Source organism: Girardinichthys multiradiatus, chromosome 18 (genome assembly GCF_021462225.1).
Source record: "Girardinichthys multiradiatus isolate DD_20200921_A chromosome 18, DD_fGirMul_XY1, whole genome shotgun sequence".
NCBI classification, from domain to species: domain Eukaryota; kingdom Metazoa; phylum Chordata; class Actinopteri; order Cyprinodontiformes; family Goodeidae; genus Girardinichthys; species Girardinichthys multiradiatus.
Window position 1 is genome coordinate 36,665,588 of NC_061810.1, and position 19,591 is coordinate 36,685,178.

The window sequence follows — 19,591 nt, forward strand, 5'->3', positions numbered from 1 at the left end:
GGTTCAGAGGAATTTCTTGAATTTATTATAGGGCGTTGCACAGTTTTTTGTGTTTAAGCAGTAATTTGTACAATTTCACAGGAAATGTTATGGTTTGCCAGATACAGGACCCCAGAATGCAGACCAGAAGGCAGCATGACGGTAAGTGTAAAAGATTTTAATGACAAAAAACAAAAACTCACTCACAGCGGGAGGCAGGAACAAAACAACGGACGGGCAGGCGAGACAGGCATGGCATGATCCGAAAATAAGACTTGGGCATCAAAACTTGACATGAGCATGAAAGTGAAAAACGTTTCCACGAAGACTAAACAGAACAGGTGTGTATAAATGGAGCATGGTACAGGTGGAGCAACAAAACTGATTAACATGGTGCAGGTGAACCGAATAAACTTAATTGACAGAACAAAACGTGACTGGAGCAAAACAGAGACTCTTGAACACAAACTAGAAAAACATGAAGCAAAAGCATAACCAGATCCGAAAACCAAACTTGACAAAATATGAACAAGATGACAAAACAAAAGCATGAGTCAAAACCTCAACTGTGAAAAACATAAGAAACCCAAAGCCAAACACCAAACAACCCTACATCATGACAGAAAAACATGCTGCAGCTTTTTACTGTCAGCTTTGGAGATTTATTTTACCTCTTTTACCATCTCTCACACTGTAACTGGTGGATAAATATGGAAGTAAAATAGTCTCATTAGAATCAGACATTTTTTAGACATTGAATTTATAACACCTTCAAAAATTCGCCTGCAAAAATTCGCCTGAAAAAATTTGCCTGCAAAAATTCGCCTGCAAATGTGTTGACCTTCTGGTGACTCAAGCCAAAGCAATCAGCACTCGATCGAGTCGAGCGTCTTTTAGCCAATCAGATTACGCTTATTTGATCACATGACACACCATTGCCGTGGGCAGAGGCGAGATTTTTCTGCCAAAAATATATTATTACAAAACATCAGGTAATTAACACCCATTTGAATCTCATCACTGATCTTCATTAAGCCACTATCCAGCAAACTGTTAAGAGACTCACCTCTGCCCAAGGCAATGGTGTGTCACATGATCAAATAAGTGTAATCTGATTGGCTAAAAGACGCTCACCTCGATCGAGTGCTAATTGCTTTGGCTTGAGTCACCAGAAGGTCAACACATTTGCAGGCGAATTTTTGCAGGTGAATTTCTGCAGGTGAATTTTTTTCAGGCAAATTCTTACAGGTGAATTTTTTCTGGCAAATTTTAAGTACAAAAAAAAATTCACATACATAATGCACAGGATAAAAATTCAGTGTTATAAATTCAATGTCTAAAAAATGTCTGGTTCTAATGAGACTATTTTACTTCCATAGATAGACTTCGGTTCCTGCTGTTTTTCACCTTGTTTATCACAGTTGTAGCTGGTTAAAACGTTTTAATTTCTCTTCTATCTGAGATATGGGCAAGTTTAGGTGAATAGTTATTTTCTTGAAATAATTACTTGACGTCTGAAGCTTGAAACACAGTAGCCTTACTGCTGTTGTCTTGTTTTTCCCCATTTTGAAAAGGACTGAAAGGGTGCATTTGTTATGTCACATTTATACCATAGGGAAGCATAATCATTGATTAAGCTACTAATTACAAGTTCCAAGAAACCTTTATCAACTTTTTAATGTTTAGTTCATATAAATCTTTATGGATGGCAATAATTGTTGCACTGGTGATTTTGAAAATAATAATAATTTTCTTACTGAATAGGTGTACTTAAATTGAAGGATGGATGTTTAAACATTTTAACAGTAAAATTATGCTGCTCTAATAAAAGATACATTTATTTTAAAAGATATTTAACATCTTTGCACAGTGGTTTTTAATAAGAGTCATATGGGCAGTTACCCAGTGAAGCATTAGAAAGATACGGAAGTACAGGTCCTTCTCAAAAAATTAGCATATTGTGATAAAGTTCATTATTTTCCATAATGTCATGATGAAAATTTAACATTCATATATTTTAGATTCATTGCACACTAACTGAAATATTTCAGGTCTTTTATTGTCTTAATACGGATGATTTTGGCATACAGCTCATGAAAACCCAAAATTCCTATCTCACAAAATTAGCATATTATTAAAAAGGTCTCTAAACGAGCTATGAACCTAATCATCTGAATCAACGAGTTAACTCTAAACACCTGCAAAAGATTCCTGAGGCCTTTAAAACTCCCAGCCTGGTTTATCACTCAAAACCCCAATCATGGGTAAGACTGCCGACCTGACTGCTGTCCAGAAGGCCACTATTGACACCCTCAAGCAAGAGGGTAAGACACAGAAAGAAATTTCTGAACAAATAGGCTGTTCCCAGAGTGCTGTATCAAGGCACCTCAGTGGGAAGTCTGTGGGAAGGAAAAAGTGTGGCAGAAAACGCTGCACAACGAGAAGAGGTGACCGGACCCTGAGGAAGATTGTGGAGAAGGGCCGATTACAGACCTTGGGGGACCTGCGGAAGCAGTGGACTGAGTCTGGAGTAGAAACATCCAGAGCCACCGTGCACAGGCGTGTGCAGGAAATGGGCTACAGGTGCCGCATTCCCCAGACCTGGGCTACAGAGAAGCAGCACTGGACTGTTGCTCAGTGGTCCAAAGTACTTTTTTCGGATGAAAGCAAATTCTGCATGTCATTCGGAAATCAAGGTGCCAGAGTCTGGAGGAGGACTGGGGAGAAGGAAATGCCAAAATGCCAGAAGTCCAGTGTCAAGTACCCACAGTCAGTGATGGTCTGGGGTGCCGTGTCAGCTGCTGGTGTTGGTCCACTGTGTTTTATCAAGGGCAGGGTCAATGCAGCTAGCTATCAGGAGATTTTGGAGCACTTCATGCTTCCATCTGCTGAAAAGCTTTATGGAGATGAAGATTTCATTTTTCAGCACGACCTGGCACCTGCTCACAGTGCTAAAACCACTGGTAAATGGTTTACTGACCATGGTATCACTGTGCTCAATTGGCCTGCCAACTCTCCAGACCTGAACCCCATAGAGAATCTGTGGGATCTTGTAAAGAGAACGTTGAGAGACTCAAGACCCAACACTCTGGATGAGCTAAAGGCCGCTATCGAAGCATCCTGGACCTCCATAAGACCTCAGCAGTGCCACAGGCTGATTGCCTCCATGCCACGCCGCATTGAAGCAGTCATTTCTGCAAAAGGATTCCCGACCAAGTATTGAGTGCATAACTGTACATGATTATTTGAAGGTTGACGTTGTTTGTATTAAAAACACTTTTCTTTTATTGGTCGGATGAAATATGCTAATTTTGTGAGATAGGAATTTTGGGTTTTCATGAGCTGTATGCCAAAATCATCCGTATTAAGACAATAAAAGACCTGAAATATTTCAGTTAGTGTGCAATGAATCTAAAATATATGAATGTTAAATTTTCATCATTACATTATAGAAAATAATGAACTTTATCACAATATGCTAATTTTTTGAGAAGGACCTGTATTTGTTTGTTCTACACCTGATACGCAAGTGAAAAAAAACATTTTGAGAGGCTTATTTTTCTGTCCAGTGCCTCGAGTTTTGCTTTGTAATGCTAGAGGCACTGGAAGAAAACTACCAGCCTTCACTAACAGCTGTGTTGTTCAAATGGATAGTCAAAGTGCCAATGTCGCATTTTCTAAAGGAGATTGTTCTGAAGTACAAAACAAATACAGTAAAAGTACATGTATTTCTTGGCCATGCTAAGTTGTTATCAAACCAAGCTTGTCTATTATGTGTGATATAGAATTAACTACATCATTTATCAAGGATCTATGATGTACAGGGGTTGGACAATGAAACTGAAACACCTGGTTTTAGACCACAATAATTTATTAGTATGACGTAGGGCCTCCTTTTGCAGCCAATACAGTGTCAATTCGTCTTGGGAATGACATATACAAGTCCTGCACAGTGGTCAGAGAGATTCTAAGCCATTCTTCTTGCAGGATAGTGGCCAGGTCACTACGTGATACTGGTGGAGGAAAATGTTTCCTGACTCGCTCCTCCAAAACACCCCAAAGTGGCTCAATAATATTTAGATCTGGTGACTGTGCCGGCCATGGGAGGTGTTCAACTTCACTTTCATGTGCATCAAACCAATCTTTCACCAGTCTTGCTGTGTGTATTGGTGCATTGTCATCCTGATACACGGCACCGCCTTCAGGATATAAGGTTTGAACCATTGGATGCACATGGTCCTCAAGAATGGTTCGGTAGTCCTTGGCAGTGACGCGCCCATCTAGCACAAGTATTGGGCCAAGGGAATGCCATGATATGGCAGCCCAAACCATCACTGATCCACCCCCATGCGTCACTCTGGGTATGCAACAGTCTGGGTTGTACGCTTCTTTGGGGCTTCTCCGCACCGTAACTCTCCCGGATGTGGGGAAAACAGTAAAGGTGGACTCATCAGAGAACAATACATGTTTTACATTGTCCACAGCCCAAGATTTGCACTCCTTGCATCATTGAAACCGCATTTGGCATTGGTATGAGTGACCAAAGGTTTGGCTATAGCAGCCCGGCCGTGTATATTGACCCTGTGGAGTTCCCGACGGACATTTCTGGTGGAAACAGGAGAGTTGAGGTGCACATTTAATTCTGCCGTGATTTGGGCAGCCGTGTTTTTATGTTTTTTGGATGCAATCCGGGTTAGCACCCGAACATCCCTTTCAGACAGCTTCCTCTTGCGTCCACAGTTAATCCTGTTGGATGTGGTTCGTCCTTCTTGGTGGTATGCTGACATTACCCTGGATACCGTGGCTCTTGATACATCAGAAAGACTTGCTGTCTTGGTCACAGATGCACCAGCAAGACGTGCACCAACAATTTGTCCTCTTTTAAACTCTGGTATATCACCCATAATGTTGTGTACATTTCAATATTTTGAGCAAAACTGTGTTCTTACCCTGCTAATTGAACCTTCACACTCTGCTCTTACTGGTGCAATGTGCAATCAATGAAGACTGACTACCAGGCTGGTCCAATTTAGCCATGAAACCTCCCACACTAAAATGACAGGTGTTTCAGTTTCATTGTCCAACCCCTGTGTGTGTATATATATATATATATATATATATTTATATATTTAAAGTATTAATCAATCATCTAAGGGTTCTATCAACAGGCATTGTGTATAAATACAGTGCACACTGCCAGAGAGATGAATTTTCTCTTTCTTATTCATGGGGATTTTTACAATTAATGTTTATGGAGCCGTAGTGCTTTGTGGGATCTAATTGAGAAACCTGTTGGCATGCAAAAATAATTATAATATGCAAATGCTCCTTCTGTATGCTGAAACACCCCCTACCCCACCTAGATGAGATGTGACCAGAAATCCCCAGGGCCATGCAACTTCAGTTTAGGCGTCCACTGGTGGAGAGTGAGCTGACACCGATGAACTCAACCTGTCAATAATTACGCCTGCTCCCTGACAAGAGTCACACAAGGGCACCTAGCTGATCACTGCCAGTGTGCTCTAATTGGTATTTACAGCTTCCTGAGTGACAAAGCTGTGTCACGAAAATGCTCTTGCAGTGGAACGGCTATAGACCAATGTGTTTCTGTGGTATAGACAATAGACGACATTGTTTGTCAGAGATGCTTCAGTTTTATGTTCCAAAATATGCAACAATGTCCTTGTACTTTTAAATTGAGGCAGCCTCCAACATTCGATGAATTAGTGAAACTACTGATAGATTTTCCTTAAATTACATTGGATCTGAAGTGTGTAAACCCTTGTTAAAGTGTTCAGCTTTTGTGATGTCAAAATTTAGACCATGTTAAATAATTTCCTACCATGTGGGGTGTTCTCCGAGCCTGTTGAATGTGACATGTACTCAATCCGAAAGCGAGGTGACAGAAACACGAAAGGGGATTATTCTGAACTCACGTTTGATCTCGAGAGGGTATGCGAGATTTCCCGTCTGACATCTGAATGTTCGTGAGTGAAATCTGTTCGTGTTTGGTGTGTTGTGCTTGCCGTTTGGCTTGACACCACACACTGTAGGACCAAACCTGTAACACCTATGATTGTTTTATCGTAGCTTTAGGGTAATAAAATACAACATTTTAAAAGAGAATATTAAAAGTGTAGTCTGTTAAAATGTTTCTGACTTTTAGCTCTTGTGCTATAGTCTGATAAACAACAAAATTATCATGTTATCATCACAACTGGTCCAATAAAACACACTTTGTTTTAACTTTACCTGACAGATTGTAGCGCACTTTAGTATGTGAACTTGTGTTAGAGGACAGTTCTCTGAGAGAGAGAACATGTTCTTTGTATCACTTAAATTATTGGGTAAGTAAACGCCTTATAGATATCACTGTATGATTTTTAGCTTGTGTTCCTTAATCAAATTTTAACATGGACTTTCATCTCAAGCTTGCAATTTTGAGGCTGCAGAAGGACCTTCTACTTCCAGTGAATGTTAAGATACAGATTGACACCTGAACTCCTAGTTTTTATTCTTCAAAGTTTCAAAGATGATCCGAGATGCCTCCAGGTGCATGTCCACCCTAATCTGTAACTCTGGATGCAATCCATTTGGAAGGCGGCAGCAGTACAAAGCAGCTACAAAGTGATAAATAGAGACAGCAACTTTCAGTTCCTGTTTGATTCCTGCTGTGTTTTCTTATTTTTAGGCATTTTTAACTCTAGCAGCTTAATGCTTCAATATTATTTCTGCTTTTATAATCTAACGGATCTCTGTTGTGACTATGTGAACCATTAAAAGTATTTTTTTAGACACAGCAGCTTTCCTCTAGCACCAGTTTGAGCTTGAAAAACACAGGTTAAAAAGACACGTGTAACATTAATTAATTCCCGTCTCTGTTCTGTCCTCTTGACAACTCCCTTTGTTGTTTTGTAGTATGTTAATCTATGTGTGCATACATGTGCTGTTTTCAATTGAGTATATGTGTGGGTAGCGTGTCTTTAATCTACTACCATATGTAGGCTCTGTGTATAAAGATGTTGCATTAGAGAACATCTGCATTGTTTTAAATAAAAATTGTATATTATTGTTTTTTTGGATTGGTGCAATGTGATAAATATGTGTTCAAATTTAGAGATCAAGTAAATAAAACACGTATGGACCTGTTTGAATACAGTAGATAATGTTACACAAGTTGGTGGTGTTATATTTTTCTGTAGTTTGTCGATGTTTTCGGCTCACTAGTAGACGTACCTTCCTGGGTGCAGATGATTGTTTAATCAGTGAAAGGAGACACAGGCATGTGGAGCAAAGCTGTTTTAGTGCAGATTCTGATGCAATTTAGCATCAGTGAAGTTTACATGCAGTCTCATGGATCTAGGTCTCATATTAATTTTGGCTTTTGCATTATTTATTGGAAATGTTCTCTTTCCAGGGTGCAATGATTATACAAGGTTCAGCTTTAGCGATTTTTAAAAAAGGAGTTTGGTACACAAGTTTGAATTTGTTACGGACTTTGTCGAATCACCAGGGTCAAAATTATACATACAGACTCAATTACATATTAACACTGCACTAATATTTGGTTACATGTCCCTTTGGAAGTTGTACCATGACCACGTGCCTTTTCTAGCCATCAGGGACATCTGGCATAATTCTGACTGGATATTTGACTACTCATTTTTAATTTAAGTGTTGACTGGCACCCAGTAAAGTTTAAGTTTGTACCATCAGACCCAAACTGTCATCCTCAGAGAAATTTGGTTATGACAATTAGGAACAATGCAAGAACCACAAAGACACAAGCTGATTAGAAAGGAACCCTCATATTCCTAATGCCTAATCGACTGTGAATTTAAAGTACAAACTTTAGTAAACCCTTCTGCAAGCTTTATGCGAACACTTTTCACCCTGAATTTTGAGCTTAGAAGGGAATTTCCTTTAAAATACATTTTCAATATGGCTTGGAGCAAAGATTTCTGTATTCTCAGTTAATAAAAGATGTCTCCATGGTAAATCCTGGCAGTATCAAATGTATGCCAAAGCTTGATTTGTGACTCAAAGCACAGTTGTGAGCTGGGGCTTTGTGGGATCTGGGATTGCATAAATCTCTGTGAAAACTAATTTCATGATGAGAATAAGTTAATACTGACATAATTATATTAACTTTTAATTTATAGATGACTCTGGGGTTGGCTATGTCTATTACAGTAAGTCATTATTGCCAAATTAGGATTTGGTTCTGTATTTCTTTTTTTCCTTGCATTGTAGGGATTTAACACTTTCTTTCTTTGTTGTTGTTTTTTTTATAATATTGATTGCATACTGTTACCCAACAAAATTACTAAAATGTTTTTTATTTTTTTTATTTTAAAAGTTTCTATCAAGTAGGATGTTTAGCATCTATAACAGAGTCTAACTGATACATTAGCAAAATGTTTATCCGATGATATCAAAAGAGATGAACTGAGAATTAGACTTGAAACGATGACTGGCTAGTCCAAAAATCTAAAATCCAATCTTTTACCGATCAGTGCATGCTTCATATCTAAGCAGTCCCAGGTCGTGCTAACAACACTCTTCGGGGAGGAAGCTGTTGCTGCAGAGCAAAAGACTCAAAGTGAACTATTTTCAGGTTTTAAACTGAAGTCAGAGGAAATGTAAAAAGCTGTTTTAATGAAAAATCCATTTTCTACAATATTCTGAGACATTTCTGTGGTCCATTCAGACTGTGAGAGAGGCTCAATACAGTATAGGAAAGCATTTCTGTTTTATCTTTTTGAGTTGAGGAAATCTCAGAGTTAAGGTAAGGATCTGCATGTTCTAGAGAATACACACGGACTCTGTTATTCCACTAAAGCCAGCTATGGTAACCTCACTAAACATGGTTAGCTAAGATGCTAAAGACTGTTTAAAATGTCAGCCCTGTACTGCTATGTATTCAATCCTGTTTTAAAGTGAATGCTGTCTCACATTTGTGTCCTAATGTTGCCTCTGCTGCTAATATACAGGTCCTTCTCAAAATATTAGCATATTGTGATAAAGTTCATTATTTTCCATAATGTCATGATGAAAATTTAACATTCATATATTTTAGATTCATTGCACACTAACTGAAATATTTCAGGTCTTTTATTGTCTTAATACGGATGGTTTTGGCATACAGCTTATGAAAACCCAAAATTCCTATCTCACAAAATTAGCATATCATTAAAAGGGTCTCTAAACGAGTTATGAACCTAATCATCTGAATCAACGAGTTAACTCTAAACACCTGCAAAAGATTCCTGAGGCCTTTAAAACTCCCAGCCTGGTTCATCACTCAAAACCCCAATCATGGGTAAGACTGCCGACCTGACTGCTGTCCAGAAGGCCACTATTGACACCCTCAAGCAAGAGGGTAAGACACAGAAATAAATTTCTGAACGAATAGGCTGTTCCCAGAGTGCTGTATCAAGGCACCTCAGTGGGAAGTCTGTGGGAAGGAAAAAGTGTGGCAGAAAACGCTGCACAACGAAAAGAGGTGACCGGACCCTGAGGAAGATTGTGGAGAAGGGCCGATTCCAGACCTTGGGGGACCTGCGGAAGCAGTGGACTGAGTCTGGAGTAGAAACATCCAGAGCCACCGTGCACAGGCGTGTGCAGGAAATGGGCTACAGGTGCCGCATTCCCCAGACCTGGACTACAGAGAAGCAGCACTGGACTGTTGTTCAGTGGTCCAAAGTACTTTTTTCGGATGAAAGCAAATTCTGCATGTCATTCGGAAATCAAGGTGCCAGAGTCTGGAGGAAGACTGGGGAGAAGGAAATGCCAAAATGCCAGAAGTCCAGTGTCAAGTACCCACAGTCAGTGATGGTCTGGGGTGCCGTGTCAGCTGCTGGTGTTGGTCCACTGTGTTTTATCAAGGGCAGGGTCAATGCAGCTAGCTATCAGGAGATTTTGGAGCACTTCATGCTTCCATCTGCTGAAAAGCTTTATGGAGATGAAGATTTCATTTTTTAGCACGACCTGGCACCTGCTCACAGTGCCAAAACCACTGGTAAATGGTTTACTGACCATGGTATCACTGTGCTCAATTTGCCTGCCAACTCTCCTGACCTGAACCCCATAGAGAATCTGTGGGATATTGTGAAGAGAACGTTGAGAGACTCAAGACCCAACATTCTGGATGAGCTAAAGGCCGCTATCGAAGCATCCTGGGCCTCCATAAGACCTCAGCAGTGCCACAGGCTGATTCCCTCCATGCCACACCGCATTGAAGCAGTCATTTCTGCCAAAGGATTCCCGACCAAGTATTGAGTGCATAACTGTACATGATTATTTGAAGGTTGACGTTTTTTGTATTAAAAACACTTTTTTTTTATTGGTCGGATGAAATACGCTAATTTTGTGAGATAGGAATTTTGGGTTTTCATGAGCTGTATGCCAAAATCATCCGTATTAAGACAATAAAAGACCTGAAATATTTCAGTTAGTGTGCAATGAATCTAAAATATATGAATGTTAAATTTCCATCATGACATTATGGAAAATAATGAACTTTATCACAATATGCTAATATTTTGAGAAGGACCTGTAAATGAATATTGACTGCTGAGGACAGGGATGGTAGAAAAACATTTCCAATGCTATTCTCATGTCTCCTTATATTATAGTTCTTAAGGAGATATCGGAATCTGCTAAAATCAACATCGAGAGGTCAAAGCGTCACACTAAATTTCTAGTTGTCAACCAACATTTCTGTCTCTGGTCTGTGCAGATTGTTGCCCATGCTTTACTCAGTTCTTGGTACACTTAATTATCCACATATTGAAAGAAACATTTTTACCAGGGTCAAACTGTTAAAGTAGCTCATAAGTAATTACTTATGTAGCAAAGAGGGAAACAAAAACAAAAGACATATTTGAGCTTCTGTTGCTTAATTATTTTCCCTGTGAAACCATCTTTAGAATGAGCACCATCATCACAAAAACATAAAGCTCCTAGTTTTTTCATTCTCCCTCCAGCATTTAAATAAAGGTATTTTGTGTGTTTGTTTTTCCACCCACTAAAACAAACCTTTAATACAGAGTAGTTATGACTCATCATTGTCCATAGGAAGACCTGCTTAGTTCCCATTCTGTCTGCACTGAGATGTACAGTATTTACTAAATCAAAGGCACATTATAGTCTTTTGTTATCGGAAAAATTTATATGGAGATAATACTTCTGCAAAACTTGCTTTGAAAGTTGTATTAGGCGATTATCAATATTAATATGCATACTAGAATAAAAAAAAAAACAAACAGCTACTGACTAATTTTTCATGCTTGTGTGAATTTTTAAGGTTGATAAAGTTTTGAAAACAATTCTGCTCTGGATGGTATTAATTTCTGAATTTTGTTTTGATTGTCTGACTTTGTGATTCTTGTTGTTTATAAACTTAGGGCTCTAACTCTAACTAGGTAATTAAGGTCAAAGATATCTTGTTGTCCATTGGCAAACCATATGTTACATTAACATATGTAATTTTAGTAGATTGGTTTCTTTTACTCACTTAAAAGGTAGTGAAATGGCTTGATGCAGTTCATACAGCATTGAGACATATTGTTTCCCTCTGCTTCTGAGCTACCTTAAAAACCCTGGCGATTTTTTCTCTTTATAATACCATGAGACACAGTTTCATAAAGAGTTCCTCAGGTTTGCCAACTTAGCCACTGTAGACTAATCAGAGCATAATGAGCCTAGCAGGATAAAGGCCCTAAAGCTAAAACTATTTCCAACTAGGGCATACATGTTTAATGCTGTGCAAACAAAATATCCCTAATTTCTTTATGCTCCCAAGGAGCCAGACTTTGTTGTTATATTTTAAAGGGCTCTTTGTGAATAGTTCCCATGGCTTTCTGAAAGTCTTCTTAAAGTTTTTACTTTGGATTTTCCCTAAGTGTGTTCTTAAAAAGGGAGGATCCTAGAAAATTGAGGGACAGAAGAAGAAGAATCTATCTGCTAAAAATGAATTCAAGTCTTTAAAATATAGGATTTATTCCAGCAAAGACCTGAAGCAGGACCTGGCAGATGCATCTTCCTGCAGTTGATCTTCAAATTTAACTTAATTTAATTTTTGGCTAATAGCAAAAATGTCTAGCAAACGTATTTGCAACCCCTGAACCTTTTTATTATCTTTGACATGTCTCAACTGCAAAATTCAGGGTATTTTATTGACACTTTAGAAAGTAGAAAGAAGATTAAACTCAATTTTTACAAAAGCTTTATATTCAACCCCCTGAGTAGAAGACCTTTATTACAGCCCCAGGACGTTTGGTGAACGTCTATCAGCTTTCCCATCTGAAGACAAACATATTTGCACATTCTACTTCAAAAAAACAGCTCAAGGTCAGTCAGTTTGGGGATTGGGGATTGTCTGTGAACAGCATTTCTCAAGTCCGGGCACAGATTCCCAACTGGATATAGGCCTGGATTTTGAGCCCAGTCCACATTCTCAAATCTTTTGCAGTCTCTAACAGCTTTTCTTCCAGTATTGTCCTGAATTTAGCAACATCTTTTTGTGCTTAGAAACAGATGCAGACTAGAAGATACAGGTTTCCTTGATTTATTATGGGCACAACCTCAAAGAGCAACCCCTAACCCTAAACCCATCTTGAACCCTTCAGATGTTGACAAATCCCAGGTCAGTTGGACATTGTTATTTCATCTCTGTTTTAATTGTATGTATCATTTTTTTGTCTTTTAAATAATGTTTTGTTTTAATGTTTTAAATTGTATGCTCTGTCATTGTGAAGCACTGTGTCATCTATATCTGTGAAAGTGCTATACAAATTAAAATTATTTGCTTACATTGGCTCTGTAAAGAGCATTGAACTTACAGCCCAAGGTGGTGAAACAATCTTTAAGTACGGAAAAGGCGATACAATGAGACGGTGACACAGCTGGAAAATGTAACTTACTCTAATGCAATGGCTCATTAATTTACATAACAGGACTTAATGTTTCACATAATTTACGTTATTTTCTTCACATTTACATCAACATAAAAAGTATTTTTAGACACACCAAGAAACATGGCAAGATAAGAAAAAAGCTTGAAAGCAGCTTAAAATGGGTTTAAAATGAAAGAAAATGGATTTGTATACATTTGCGAGCATACATTTTTTGACAACTAGCAGTGTTTTTGCTGAATTGAATTTTCTTCCTAAAATGTTTATTATTTTGCAGGTTTTATACATTAAGTAGTTGTACGAGAAGCCTTTTTGTCTCCACAATGCAGTCTATAGCCATTTGTTTCACTATTCCGTATGCTTGTGGGTGTTTGGCATTTGTCAGCATATAAATTGCTAAATTGACTGTACTTCCTTAGGAAACTTAGGAAGGCCGAGCTATATTGCCATATGTTTTGTTTTTTACCTCTACATAGGAGGGATATTTAGCATCCAAACTGGAAACTGAGCAAACCTGCCTGGGATGTACACAGACCAAGACAGGGAGCTCTAGCAGGGAGTAATTACAACTTCTCAGAACATTACCGGTACCCATGAAGCAATAATCAATTATTTCAGAGAGGTCATGTGTCTTTGTAGAGCCCAAAGGGTGCTGAAAGACAAAAGCTACTTCAGCCACGGTCTCTGCACCCTGCTGATGTTTGAAAAATCATGAGGAAGTGACCGCTGCCCTAACACCAGACTATATTTTCTGAAGCTATAAAAGGTAAAGGGATCTGGAAAAAATCCTGTTAAAATACATGTTATTTGTTTATTTCATTCTTTGCAAGAGTATTTATACCCTTTGATTTTGTTTTATCAGTAGCCTTAGGATTTTATGTATTAGACCAACACAAAGTCCCAATGAGTCTTAATGACCCTTTAGGAAACATTTGCACTTGTGTTGGAATTATGATTCTGAGAATATTATTTAATATTAATATTTTATCAAATAATATTTTGGTCTGTTAAGGGTTGTCCTGTAAATACCAGCCCATTAAGGCGATGGTATTAGGACAAAATAGAAAGGTGTGAGACGAGCTCTGACATTATTGAACAGCATAAACTCTGTACACACATGGAATGAATTCACACAATTTCTTAAAATACAAGAATTTATTAACAAAAATAAGTCAACTCAAAGTCAAACATATTCCAATCAACAAACTCTTTACTATGCTAAAACAATCCAACTAAACTACCAAGCAGAATTAAAGAATAGGGAAGACTAATGGGCTATGTACAATATAAACAAGTTGATTAAAGATGATTGAAAACCATGACCAAAATAGTGATGCAACATTACGATGCAATGCTATTTATGTTTGAGGACCAAGGATTATCTTGAAGAATCTGGAAGTGAAGTTAAGTTAGTCTTGGAACCAACTTAAACAATAATTGGCATACCTTTAGACAACCATTCACAATGCAAGATCAGGTAAAATATTATTTTAATAAAATAATGTTATAAATGATGATCTACTGAATAAAACCAACCTTCTGGATGACTAATTAGCGGTGTCTAATTAGCTGCCTTTACTTATTGAAATAATATTTGAAGAAATATTATTAAGGGAGTATTTTGGAAAAGAGCCAAATCTTTCTGGAGAAATGGGGCTTAATGGTGTTTACTTAGTTATCAAATCTAATAAATGATGTTCACGGACTATTATTCACTAGCTTGAAAACTAACAACCTTTCTGTTAAATACTCTTTAGTAGCAAGAAAGCAAGCACGTGTCCTTAGCTGTTAGCAGTTAAGCTAACAAAGAAGCGGATAGCTTAGCACCAGAAACAAACACATACCTTTAAAATACCAGGGTTAATATAAGGGTTAAAATGCATAAGCGCGGACGGCAAGTTATGATCAATGTTCTGTTTAAAATTACCCTTTAAATAAAGTTTGTCTTAACTTTAAAAACATACAAAGAACACAAACCGGGCACATGTGCTGCAGATAGCCTGCTAGCACCAAAATAGCCGAGTTTCACACAAACAAACCAAACTTCATAAATGACAAACGTTCAGATCATTTCATCCTAAATCTGACTCTGCCCAAAACACTTAACCTCATGAACCGTGGTGAGGAAACGTTGTCCAAGGGCGAAGTTCGAAGAAAGTATCCACAGTCAACAAGCGGTTAGCTCGGTAGCTTCGTGGGGAGTTGAAGGTGCGTTCGCTCTGAACAAAAGGGTTAGCTCCGGAACTGTAGCTGGGCGGCCCGTCCTGTCCGCTCCTATAGGGCTCGGAGAGAAAGTCAAGCAATGCTTGTACCTTAATTACCCCCGTTCATGAATGAAAATACCAGATACGCAGACAGTATTTCATTCGTACTCATCTTTGCATATGATCAATGATCGTATGACACTCTTGGATCCAGTTTTAAGAGTTTATGTCTGTTTGCCAGCACAGAGACATCAGCGCGCTGGGCCTCCCCTGACCGGTCCCACTAGAGGCCGTGTGGAAAGAGGGCGGATGTAGCCGCAGCTGTGGTTTTATTTGGGTAGTGGCGTGACAGGAAGTCCACAGATATCCCGTTTCCTGGCTGTGCCGGAAGAAGGTTAATGCCCTTTATTTTGAAAAGTTCCAGAAGAGTTCGTACCGGAGTTTAATGTTGAAATCCATGGCGGTCCCAACACTTGTATACATCTTTAGGTTATTTATTTCTAACATTTCTTTAACCTTAATATTTCCCCCTATATTAAATACATTTTTGCTGCAGAAAAATGTGAAAAATAAAGATAAATCAATCTGGCATCTGTTAGTAAGACAATGTGAGCTTATGAACTTTCACTCAATGTGACTTCCATTAACCATTGGGCTCCTGCATTGTGCGGTGATTCTGTTGTGAACTATCAGCAAATGTCCAGCACTTTTTCTCTTGTATTTTCCTCTCTGCTTTGTGCACTGGTCACAAATCGGCACAGATCTATAAATATGACTCGGGAATCCATGCTGATGCATGCGTGACAAACGGCCCAACTTAATGATGTAATCAATATTAGATTTTTTTTCTTTCTCTAGGGATAGGTTTTCCGAACTAGCCATGGCTATAAACATTGTGATCCAGGCATCAGATTGTTTTTTGGGGTAATGATCTATGTTTATTGTATCTGTCCCTATAAAATAAACATTAAATAAAAAAATGCATGTACCAAATAAGAGAATAGGGTTTGATCTCCTAATTTTTTTCACTCTATTCAAATATAACTTAATTTGGTAATGGACAAATTGAACTGCTATCTGCAACTTTAGCAGTAGCAGGCAACTTAACAAACCCAACTTCAAATGGCTGGACTTTTTCCAGCACTTAACATTTCAAATGCTAAATAAATGTATCCTAAAATATATCCACAGGTGTCTAAGTAACTTGTGGTTGTTTATTCATGTGGTTATAGCTTTGATCAAATAGCTGAGAATATTTAATGCATTTCTTTATTAAGAAATAAATGGGGCTGCAAATGTTAACTTCCCCCTTGCCACTTGGGCGAAAAAACAAAGAAGGATAAGGCTCTCACCATAGTTTCCTAATTGGATTTAGGTCTCGACTATGATTGGGCCATTCTATATAATACATACTGTAAATATACTTTGATCCAATCCATTCCACTCTTGCTCTGCCTGTATGTTTTGAGTATTTCTCCTGCAGGAAGGTTAACCTTCATCCCAGTCTCAAATAATTTGCAGCCTCTAACAGGTTTGCTTCCAGAGTTGCCTTGTATTTAACTCAGTCTATTGGTGTTTAACTTATAGCTAATAAAAACAGACACAGAGTTGCAGATACAATATTTATGTGATTTATTCTGAGCACATTTCCAAACAACAGATACCAGATGAATCAACAACGTAGTGAATTATAGTTTTTCACACAAAACACTTTTGTAAAGTTTGCAAAGCTTTGCCTGAAATTTACACATACACATGAATGCTACTTGACTATTCTTAAACTTTAAACCCTTTAGTTGTTGACAAATTCTTTTTCAGTGGGACATTTAGCTATAACTTGGTCCAGTTTAGGTAACATCTGCTTGGAATACTTAGCAAAGATACCTTATTATTTTGGGAATTAGCCCGATATATCTCTTAAAAACTAAAATTTGTGAAACTGTTCCAGTGATTAAGTGTATTCTAACACAACCATCTTCCCATGAACTCTTACAACCTTCCCTGGCCCTGCTGAAGAGAAGCATTATTACAGCTTGATGCTGCTCCCACCAACTCTAGCTGTATGTTTATGGTAAGAGTTACTAACTACAACCCTCCAGTCCCTTCACAAACACGGGTGATTCAAAAAGCTGAATTACCTCCTCAGCATGTCGTCAAGTTCTTGAAGCTTGTTAACGAGCCATTTATTTAATCTGGACAAGGAAACCATCTAAAACTTGGAGGACACCGGCTCTTAAGGACTGGTGTTGGCCACCCCTTTTTTAGGCTTATATTTCTTCTGCAATGACTTTTTTCAAACCAATCTTTTCCTTCCGCTTCACAATCATGTGCTACTTAGTAGGTTTATCACATAAAATCCCAATAACTCCACAAGATGGCGCCGCAGATGGTCGCCTCGGCGTGCTGGTGCGCATTTTGTACTGTATTGCACCGACTACGCCAAAACAAATTCCTTGTATGTCCAAAAACGTACTTGGCAATAAAGCTTTTCTGATTCTGATTCTGATTCTGAATAAAACAGTTATGAGTTTAGCATGACAAAACATGAAATGGTTCAATGAATATGAAAACACTGTAGTTCCTGAGCATAAACAATACAAATTGAAGCTTAAAATTGTTTGTGAAAGCAATTTATTTATAAGATGTTGTTCACTTGAATGACTAGTACCAACGGATATACCTAAACTCTAGTTTAATTTGTGCCCTCACCTGTTTTCCACTTATTGAATTTAGTGACCAGCACTAATATTAAGCAATAAACTAAATTTGAGATGGAGCTGCCCTTTTCATTTAATTCATTTGGCCAGTTTTACATCTATTCATGTCAACCTCGTACCATCTTTGCACCCATTAGGACTGAAGCATTGCTTTTTGAGTAGCTCATTTTCATCCTAATGCAATTCAAAGACCTACATTTTGCACAAGAGTTGCTGTGGCAACAAAGTTTTCCCCCTCTCCCAGAGATGCTGAGAGATTTGTGGAGTATCCTTTATGGTGTGGCGGAAAGTGCACAGGTACAGATGGTCCAGAGAGAAACCATGAGCTTTGTGTCCTAGTTAGCATTGGAATACTAACACGATTAAGCAAGGTCACTAATGTATCAAAGTTTAACAGAATGTAACTAGCGCTCTCATAAAGGGAATTTAATGCACAGAAAGAATGAGGTGTACTGCACCCACCAACTCTCGCTCGCTGGGTCACACTCTGCTGCCAGCAATAGAAGTGTTGCAAAAAAATTTGTCTGGGGGGGCAGTCATAAATCATTCAATACCAAGTGTGTGTTTTTCTGCACAAGCGGTAGGCACAACTTCACAATATATGGAACTGATTGCAGAAAATGACTGTGTCTGCATGTTGTACTCCACCTGTCTAGTCTGAGAAAGTTACATCTCAATGTGCAGAGTCAGAACAAGGTGAGAGAAAAGTGCACACACAAACCAAGTAAAGGTCTGGTCTCAGTTTCTCTTCTCAACACAGCCTAATGGTCAAGAGGGGTGTAGAATGAAGTTGAACCAGTGCTGTCAGTATAGAGTAAATTTGATCAGCAGTCTCTGATAAAACTCTCCCACTGGTCGGAATTTGTGGTTCAAGCTGTTCCGCTGGCCTCAGATAGTGATATCATAGGAACCCAGATTTTAATGAGAGCTCTGATTGGGTGGCAGTATTCTGCGGCTAACAAGATGCACTGTCGTCTGTCTGTTAGTAGCCAACTAGTCTGTATGTGTGCAACAGTGTCTGGCAATTTCAATTTAGGTCAAATGATAGCAGAGTTCTTGTAGTCTTATTTGTCTCACTGCATCAAGAGATCATTTTTTTCTTAATAAAGACATGTGAATAAGGGAGAAAAAAACTAGCAGATTCCAACTTTTTAATGAAATTTCATGTGATATTTACTGCATGGATCGTGCCACAAGATGTTTGAAAAATCAAATCCTATTTATAACTATAGGCAATGTGCACATGAAATACCTTTGCTTTGACCATTTTAGTATGGTGGACATATGGGGGTGGGGGGATTTGTTAGCGCCACTGATAAAGGTGTGTAAAAAGCCATAAAATGAATTATTATTTTAGGCAGTAGCAATATGACTATTTATCTACCCATTGTCTTCACCTGCTTGGCCTTGCAGGGCTGCAGGAGGACTGGCGCTCATCTTCAATAGTCATTTGTCGTGAGGAAGAAGCATAATGTAACTGAACATTTTAGAAAAATCATTCCTTTAATTTGAGTACATTTATTTATGGGGACAAATCTCATAATTATTCTTATTGTTTTTAACAAAATCACTAATGGGACAATTAATGTCACAAAAATTAATGTTACAACTCAGTCTTCTCGAATAATGTTTTTCAAGATTGGTTCATACAGAGAGAGATCTTAGAACATTCCTCTCAAGATCAATGGTTTCCAACCATTGGATAAATGACCAGTACCACTATCGGGGTGGGACCCTTATAATTCTTAAAAAGAGTCCACCAAATGAATCCTTG

General features: G+C 38.3%; 1 protein-coding gene across 4 annotated transcripts in view; it reads left to right on the forward strand.

Annotated features, from left to right (window-relative positions):
- lrfn1 (leucine rich repeat and fibronectin type III domain containing 1) overlaps positions 1-19,591 on the forward strand; it is a 221,830-nt gene that overhangs the window by 190,816 nt on the left and 11,423 nt on the right. Inside the window, exon 4 of one of the 4 annotated variants that reach the window (XM_047392490.1) lies at positions 12,514-12,628. The exons of the other annotated variants lie outside the window; for them this stretch is intronic. The gene's annotated coding sequence lies outside the window, so the exon portion shown is untranslated. The remainder of the gene's footprint in view (positions 1-12,513; positions 12,629-19,591) is intronic. 4 annotated transcript variants of the gene reach the window in all.